The sequence below is a fragment of the Xiphophorus hellerii genome, chromosome 8 (assembly GCF_003331165.1).
Source record: "Xiphophorus hellerii strain 12219 chromosome 8, Xiphophorus_hellerii-4.1, whole genome shotgun sequence".
NCBI classification, from domain to species: Eukaryota; Metazoa; Chordata; class Actinopteri; order Cyprinodontiformes; family Poeciliidae; genus Xiphophorus; species Xiphophorus hellerii.
The window spans coordinates 5988684-5997132 of record NC_045679.1 but is presented as its reverse complement, the minus strand read 5'-3'; the positions used below and the strand labels follow the sequence as shown (position 1 = coordinate 5997132).

The 8449-nt window shown below is 38.0% G+C and overlaps 1 long non-coding RNA gene across 1 annotated transcript in view; it reads left to right on the top strand.

The window, feature by feature from the left end:
- LOC116724647 (uncharacterized) overlaps window positions 1-8449 on the top strand; it is a 31458-nt gene that overhangs the window by 21195 nt on the left and 1814 nt on the right. The gene's annotated exons all lie outside the window — the stretch shown is intronic.

Here is an 8449-nt window from a genome sequence, read left to right as displayed (position 1 = left end):
TCCCTGTGTTCTGCTGAATTACTCTACTGGGTCAGAAACAAGCCATCAGAACCAGAACAATTAGCCATGAGCCTGCAAGTATTGGACACGTTTTTGTCTAAATTAGGTGATTTTATGGCTCCATTTTGCCAGTGTCAGGATCTGTGTTTTCTATGTATTTATTTCGAGTTTTCTGTGTCCTTGAGTCTCTTCGTTGTCCTGTCCTCCCCTTGATTGTTCCCAGGTGTGTCTCGTTCTGTGATTACCCGCTGTGTATTTAACTCCACCTGTGTTCCTTGTTCCTCGTCGGGTCCTTGTCAATGTTTTGTCAATGTCGCTTGTCAATTCAGTGTCAATGCGTCTAATGTGCGTGCTGCCTGTGGTTGGACTTATTTATCATTAAAATCATTGTAATTCATCCTACCTGGGTCTACAGCGTTTGCCTCACCACCCCTCACCGCACCGTTTCATGACAGCCAGATCACATAGTAGCATTTCTACCTAAAGCCAAACATTAACTATTGGCAGTGCTTTCACCTTTTTGGAAGAGGCAGACACAATCTTAATAAACATGGGATAAAGCTACTCACTACAAATCTTTTTCATTTTATCAACAAGGACAGCAATTTGATCATCACTTCAGAAGAACAGGCTCAAGGATGTCTGACTAGGATGAAACCCTCTGCTTATCAGGAGCAACCCATTCCAAAACAAGCTGATACATCGACTGAAGACAGAGCGACTGGTTCCCTTCCTCCTTCCCCCCTGCCTCTCTGCTCACCCACTTATTCACAGGATTCACAAGATACACATGAAGAAATGTCTTCTGGACAGGAGTTTCTTAAATTTACAGATGGAATGAATCAACAGGTTTTACTTGGGACGTCTCTCCTTAGCGCTCACGTAGCAGACCTCACTTCATTTAAGCCACCTGACTCTAACTTCCCAGAGGATCCATCACTCTGCGTTTCTGAGGTCTGAGGCTGGGATCCAGACTTTACCTTTATACCCATCTTACTCCAGAATGTGTCTGGCCCTCCGGCACTGCAGAACAGGACATTACCTGTCTGGATCACTACTAGAAAATTTACAAGTAACAGAAACATAAAATACAGCTGTTTTAATTCAAACCTCAGACTGATCCCTTGCCTAAAGGAACCTCTGACTAAAGAACTCTTGGCCTCCAAGTCACTTAAACTAGCTCTTTTAAATACAAGATCTCTCTGTACTAAAGCTCTATAAATTAATGATTTCATCACTGAGCATAATATCAATGTTATGTTTCTGACAGAAACATGGTTGAAAGACAATAATGAACCAATCGTATTAATTAAATCTGCGCCTCCTAACTATAATTTCTTCAGTGAGAATAGAAAACATAAAAAAGGAGGAGGCGTGGCTTCAATATTTAAGAATACCATAAATTTTAGTAAAATCTCTTTGGGTCACTTCACCTCTTTTGAGTATCTTGGAATTGAGGTTAAAGGCCACAAACAAACTTTGACAGTAACTATATACAAAACTCCAACTTTTGTGAAAAATTTCTTTACTGACTTGAATGAGCTTCTATCCCTTATATGTATTGATTGTTTAATAATTGTTGGTGATTTCAACATTCATGTTGACAACCCCCAAGACAGAGGGGCAAAAAAGCTCGCTAATATTTTAGAGACTTTTGGTCTAACACAACATGTCAAACAAGCAACACACACTCAAGGACACACACTGTCATGATGGGTTAAAGGTTTCTAGCCCACATGCAGAACACAAGACAGGAGAGTAAGAATCAGTTTAAGTGATTTATTAAGGTACACAATTATCAGAGTGTGGGAAGGTGGTCTGGTCCAGGGAATCAACTGTAACGGGCAGCAGTGGTTCACTGCGAGGGGAAAAAGCAGACTGGTGAGTTCAGGGGTCGTGGGAATATGGAAAACTCAGATGTAACACAGGTTGTTCTTACTTGGTGGTGGTTGGATCTGAATCTTGGAGGGTAACTGAGTATGTCCAGGGTCTCTGTCTCTTAGTGGGTCCAGGAACAAACGGAGGAGTGCGGCGGAGAACGGACAGGTAGGCTCGGGTGCAACGGAGACACAGCGGAGTGGTTCGTCCGCCAGCCGTGGGGTCCAGGAGATACTTGCAAAACAACGGAGAGGTGAGTCTGGGAACTCGGGCAACCAGTGGGTATCTTCCACGGCGTCACGAGGGAGGTTCTGAAACCAGGAAAGCTGCCAGGCTCTGGTCCACGGGTCCAGAGTGTCAAAGGGATCACCTGAAGGCAACAGAGGAACACAAAGAGAATCACTAGAAGGCTCAAGGCAACGAGGAACACAGAGACAGGGCTCAAGGGGGCTCAGCGGTACCGTGACTGGCAAACACTCAGACGACGCTGGACTGGCGGTCAACTCCTTAAGTATGCTCCGCTGATGAGGGTAATTGATGACAGCTGTAGCTGATGACACCACCGCACTCCAACCGGAACCTGTCGCCATCTGGTGGTAAGAGGTGGACAGGAAAACCCCACCAAGAGAACCAGAGAACCCCGGAACATAACACACACTGGACCTGGTTATCAGTAAGGGTGTGAATATTTCCAATCTCTCTGTAACTGATGTCGCCCTGTCAGATCACTTGCTGCTATCTTTTAAAGTTCTTTATCTTTTAACCCACTTATACAAACAGCAACCATCACAAAACGTTCTCTCACTGAAAACACAGCAGAAACTTTTAATCAAATCTACTCTTCTTCCTCACCCTTAAGCTGTAATGATGTAGATAAGTTGGTAAATGATTTTCAATCTAAAGTTTCAGATATTATTGATTCCATTGCCCCAATTAAAATGAAAGTTGTGTCTGGTAGGAAGAAATCTCCATGGAGAAATGCACAAACAGTTAGATCTGCAAGACAACTCTGCCATAGGGCAGAACGAAAATGGCGTAAAACTCAACTCCACGTTCACTGTGACATCTATAAAGAAAGACTACGTAACTATCATTTAACACTAAAACATGCAAGAGAGGCTTTCTTTGCAGATGTCATAAACAAAAACATTAACAATGCTCGAGCTTTATTTGCAACAGTTGACAGAATCACAAACCCTCCTGTGACGTTACCGCCTGAATTCCAATGTATTGCCGCCTGCAACCAGTTTTCCAGCTTCTTTTCAGAGAAAATTAAAAAAATCAGAGGATTAATCTGTACATCCACTATAAAGTCAGTACCAATGCTGTGCCCAAACAAAACAAATACAGGAAAAATGACCCAATTTCAACTACTTAATTATAAAACCCTACAGGAAATTATAAGTCAACTAAGCTCCAGTTCCTGCTGTCTGGATGTTTTACCCACACATTTCTTTAAGAAAGTCCTGCCTGTTATTGCTGCTGATCTGATCCAAATAGTAAACTCATCGCTCTCGTCAGGCGTTTTCCCCCAGGCTTTGAAAACAGCAGTAATCAAACCACTTATAAAAAGAACAATCTGGACAAATCACTAATGCAGAATTACAGGCCGACCTTTGACCTCCCATTCATCAGCAAAGTTATTGAAAAAGCTGTGTGTAAACAATTAACTAGCTTCCTAACAATAACCAACCTCTTTGACTCCTTCCAGTCTGGTTTTTGTGCTCACCACAGCACAGAGACCGCCCTCGTAAAAGTGTTCAATGACATCCATATAAATACGGACTGTGGCAGAACCACAGTGCTGGTTCTGTTGGACCTCAGTGCAGCTTTTGACACTGTTGACCATGACATATTACTGAATCGACTGGAGAGTTGGGTCGGACTCTCCGGTCCAGTGCTTAACTGGTTTGAATCCTACATAAAGAACAGGGATTTCTTTGTTTCAATTGGAAACTTCTCATCAAAGAGGTCAAAGGTCACATGTGGGGTACCCAAGGTACCCTAGGACCCCTTTTATTCAATATTTATATGCTCCCACTAGCTCAGGTTATAACAGGAAATATTATTAGCTACCATAACTATGCAGATGACACACAGCTCTACATTACGATGTCACCAGGTGACCTTTGACCCCATCCAATCACTGAACAGATGCTTAGAACAGATAAATGTGTGGATGTGCCAAAACTTTCTCCAGCTCAACAGAAACAAAACTGAAGTTATTATTTTTGGACCTAAGGAGGAACGATCTAGAGTTATAGATATAGAGTCAATGCACAGCTTCAGTTATTACAACTGAAAACCAGCGATCAGGCCCGAAACCTGGGAGTAGTGATGGACTCTGACCTGAACCTGCAGAGCCACATAAAGACAGTTACAAAGTCGGCCTTCTATCTCCTGAAGAACATTTCCAGGATTAAAGGACTAATGTCTCAGCCAGATCTAGAGAAACTCATCCATGCGTTCATCTTCAGTCGTATTGATTATTGCAACAGCATCTTCACAGGTCTGTCCAACAAATCAATCAAACAGCTGCAGCTGATCCAGAATGCTGCTGCTCGCATTCTCACTAAAACCAGGAAGATAGAGCACATAACACCAGTTTTAAAATCCCTCCACTGGCTCCCTGTAGCTCAAAGAATAGACTTTAAAATACTGTTGTTAGTTTATAAATCACTGAACGGCTTAGCACCACAATACATTAAAGATATGCTTTTATTGTATCAACCTTCCAGACCTCTCAGGTTCTGGTTCTGGTCTGCTCTGCATCCCCAGAACCAGAACCAAACGAGGTGAAGCAGCATTCAGCATCTATGCACCACAAATTTGGAACAAACTTCCAGAAAACTGTAAAACAGCTGAAACACTGACTTCTTTTAAATCTCAACTAAAAACCCACCTGTTTAGAATTGTATTTGAAATGTAATCAATTACAAATTTATTGATGGAACTTGACTTAATGATTGATTCTATATTGCATTGTGTTTCTGTGTTTGTAATGATGTAAAGCACTTTGAAATGTCTTGCTGCTGAAATGTGCTATACAAATAAAAATTTGATTAATTGATTGATTGATTAACAGCCAATCCATGTGATCGGTATCTGTGATCGGCAGTGATCGGACCTCATGGTGATCAGAACCGGCAGGAAAAACCCTGATGGGAGCGTCTCTACCCAGGAGTAATATGATGGTTTAGAAGTCCATTGAAATCTTTTCCGTTTTGAAAGAAGCTCACATTTGGGGAACTTGTGAATGATTACATTATTTATCATACTTGGTTCTGCTTAAAATAATTCAATTCAACTGAATTATTCTATTGTCATTATTGTTCCTACATTTGGGAGATTGAACATTTCTGTTTTTATTAAGTTTTTAAAATAAAACTTTAAAAAGTTCAGAAAATAAAATCAATCTACTGAACATTCTGATTTTATGAGGATCTGTTTGAAATGTTTGTTACAAAGTTGATTACTGCATTAATTTTGATGTGAATTAAATTGGTGTGTTTAATTTGTGTTTTTTGTAATGTACTGTTACTGGATGTAATACTATTTTTATTTTTTAAAGGATTTTGACCCGTTTACTGGCCGACATTTATTCTATAAATCATTTGGTGACCAATTAAAAAGTAAATGTATTGAACTAAAAATGGAAAATCTAATTTCTGGAGCAGAAATATTAATCACTAATACAGTTTCCTCAAGTGACTGGAGTTTATTTATTTTTAACACAGTTTGATGAAATGGTGAAGAAAAATATAAGACAATTATAAATGGAACTGGTTCATTTTGGGGGAAAAACTGTCATAATTGTCAGAAAAATACAAAGAAAATTAAAAACTTTGTTTTTAAACACCTTCAGTAAAATTAAACTTATAAAAAAATGTTTAATAAATGATGGAAAATACTTTATTTTAAGATAAATCACAGTTGCACCACATGACATTTTTTAAGACCACAGCCGAATCATATTGATAAAAAACCTCTGAAAACGTCTCATTTTAATTTTTAATTATAATTTCTGTGTGCACAACATTTCAAATGTTCTAATAATTGCAATGGATAAACATATTTTTAAATGTTTAATTTCCCCTGATGGAAATCCTGATACGTCAACGACCCTGAAACAGACGTTCCTCCAAAATCTCAGTGATTTCCTTTTCTTTCAGTCTTGCATCCACATCAGCAGAAAGAGGTTTTGAAAGCACTGAAATATCATCAGTAGCAATAATTTCAGCATTTAAAAGCTCAAATCTGACTTCATCTAGTTGAGTATCAAGTCCTTGAATGGGAGGTTTTAGACTCCTGGGTAGTTTGAGCAGTGAATGTAACAAACAGCCATTGATAGAAAAAGCTGCTGTTCCTGTAAATGAAGTCAACATGACAGTTTGATTTGATATGTCAGCCTCCTCTCCATCAGTAGAAGAGGCTACTGATGGATCTGATGATCCAGAGCAGTGCTTGCTTCAGAGTCAATACATTTAATCAGGTGGGATTTTCCACTTCCTGCTCCACCGTTGACATAGAAGTAAAATGGATGAGGGTTCAAAGCACAGAAACACTGAATACACCAGTCTCTTACTGCATAGTTTGGTGTCTCCATTGGTGGATTGATGGGAAAACTGAGAGCATCAATTTACTGGACTGAACTGGAGATTGATAAAACACGGAGTGGAGTTTTCTTCTGTGCATTTTTGTGCCATAAATGGATTGGAAACCAAATCTGGAAAGAGTTTGACTGGAAAGTAAAAACCAGATTTAATAAAACTCCATTAAAAAGTTTCATTTCCAGGATTCCAACCACAGATAGATGTTGGAGGAATTTGTGGAATGGTCGGTCATCACACACGTCTTCTGGGACTGACCACAAATAAAGACCTTCTGGGAGGAAATGAAACAGGAGATTGAGGACATTCTAAGGACAGATCTCCCCATGGAGCCTCTTCTATTTCTGCTGGACATAAACACCAAGGATTTACTCACTAAAGATCAATGTTACATATTGTTGCACCTTCTGCTACTAGTAGCAAGAAAGACAATTACACTAAACTGGATTAAATCCTGTTCACCAACTGTTGCTGAGTGGAGAAAAACTGGAACATGACAACATGATGGAGCGTCTGACTGAACAACTAGACATGAAAATAGATAATTAAATATGTAGTTTAGAAAATAAATATTGGATTTGAAAATTAAATGTTTAGTTTGGAAAATACATTTTCACATTTTTTCTCTATGACATGATGAATAAACTAAAATACTGTTCTTATTTAATTAAGAATAATTAATTAATATTTTTTTACATACTTACGAGTTTTTAGTGTTTTTCTTTTATTTTTAAAGGTTAATCTTTTTTAAATATGTTTTGTACACCAATGTTAAATTTGTGCAAAGTCTAATATTTATTATAAACTAACAGCTGCCATCATAGGTGGGTTTAGTACCCAGATGTGATACTCTAATGACGTATCACATATATATTTCAATATATTGAAATATAGTTCAATATATTTTTAGTAAGTAACTGTATAATAAACTACACAAGTAAGAGTAACAAAGTATTTGGTGAAATGGCTTTTATTAACTACTGTTTTACTGATCATAATTTGCAATGTAATATTACCCATTTATTTCAGCAGACATGAATAAAAATGAAGTTATGTCCACTGTTAGGTATTTTAAAACCAAAAATGAAAAATATTAATACAAGACAACAAATGAAGGTTTGAAGAAACCAAACATAAACATTTATCTGTGTATTATGTTTTATTTTTTATGGATTAAAATGTGTTCTTCATTCAGTTAAGTTACTCGCATTAGGTTGCATATCAACAACATTTACTCAAGAGTTTTACATATGGAAAAATAGTCGTAATTTGTTTTTTGTCAAAAGTTACAGAGTAATTGAGTAAATATTTAATTAGTTAATACCTGCCCTTGGCTGTTTGAGCAATATCACTTTTACAGTTTCTAATCATTTTTTGCAGAATATATATTTGTTATGTGTAAGCCATTGTGACTTGTATAATTAATTGTTAAATCCTACAAAACAGTAACAATAATGTTAAAAAATCTACAGTGATTAATTTCAAACATGCCTTTTTTTCTACCAATCATTTGTATATTTCCTGATGTGTAATAACCTTTTTTTAATGTTAGTAGCTATTACGTTGTGTCCTCGCTCTATTTTGAGTGGGAATTAACCATGTCTCATTTAAACTTATCTGCAAAGTATAAAGATGTTGTTTTTTAATTGTATTAATTTCTTTTTGTTCCTGCAGAATTCCATATATTCAGATGTGGCCTACCCTGGAGAGACACATCTCACTTTCATTGCCTGAACTGTTTTTCAGCCATTGACAGAAGGGACAGGTTTGTTAATCATTTGGTTAACCAGGCAATGACTTTCAATATGGTGTCCAGCTGTGCATCAGCCCAGCCACCTGTCCAGCCAGCAGCTACCAACAGGAAACAGGAAACAGTCATGTAGTCCACACCTGGTTTCCACCTCTTTCCCTTGACCCAGCACTACACCTACCAGTACATATTTTTGCTTTGGATGTCAGAT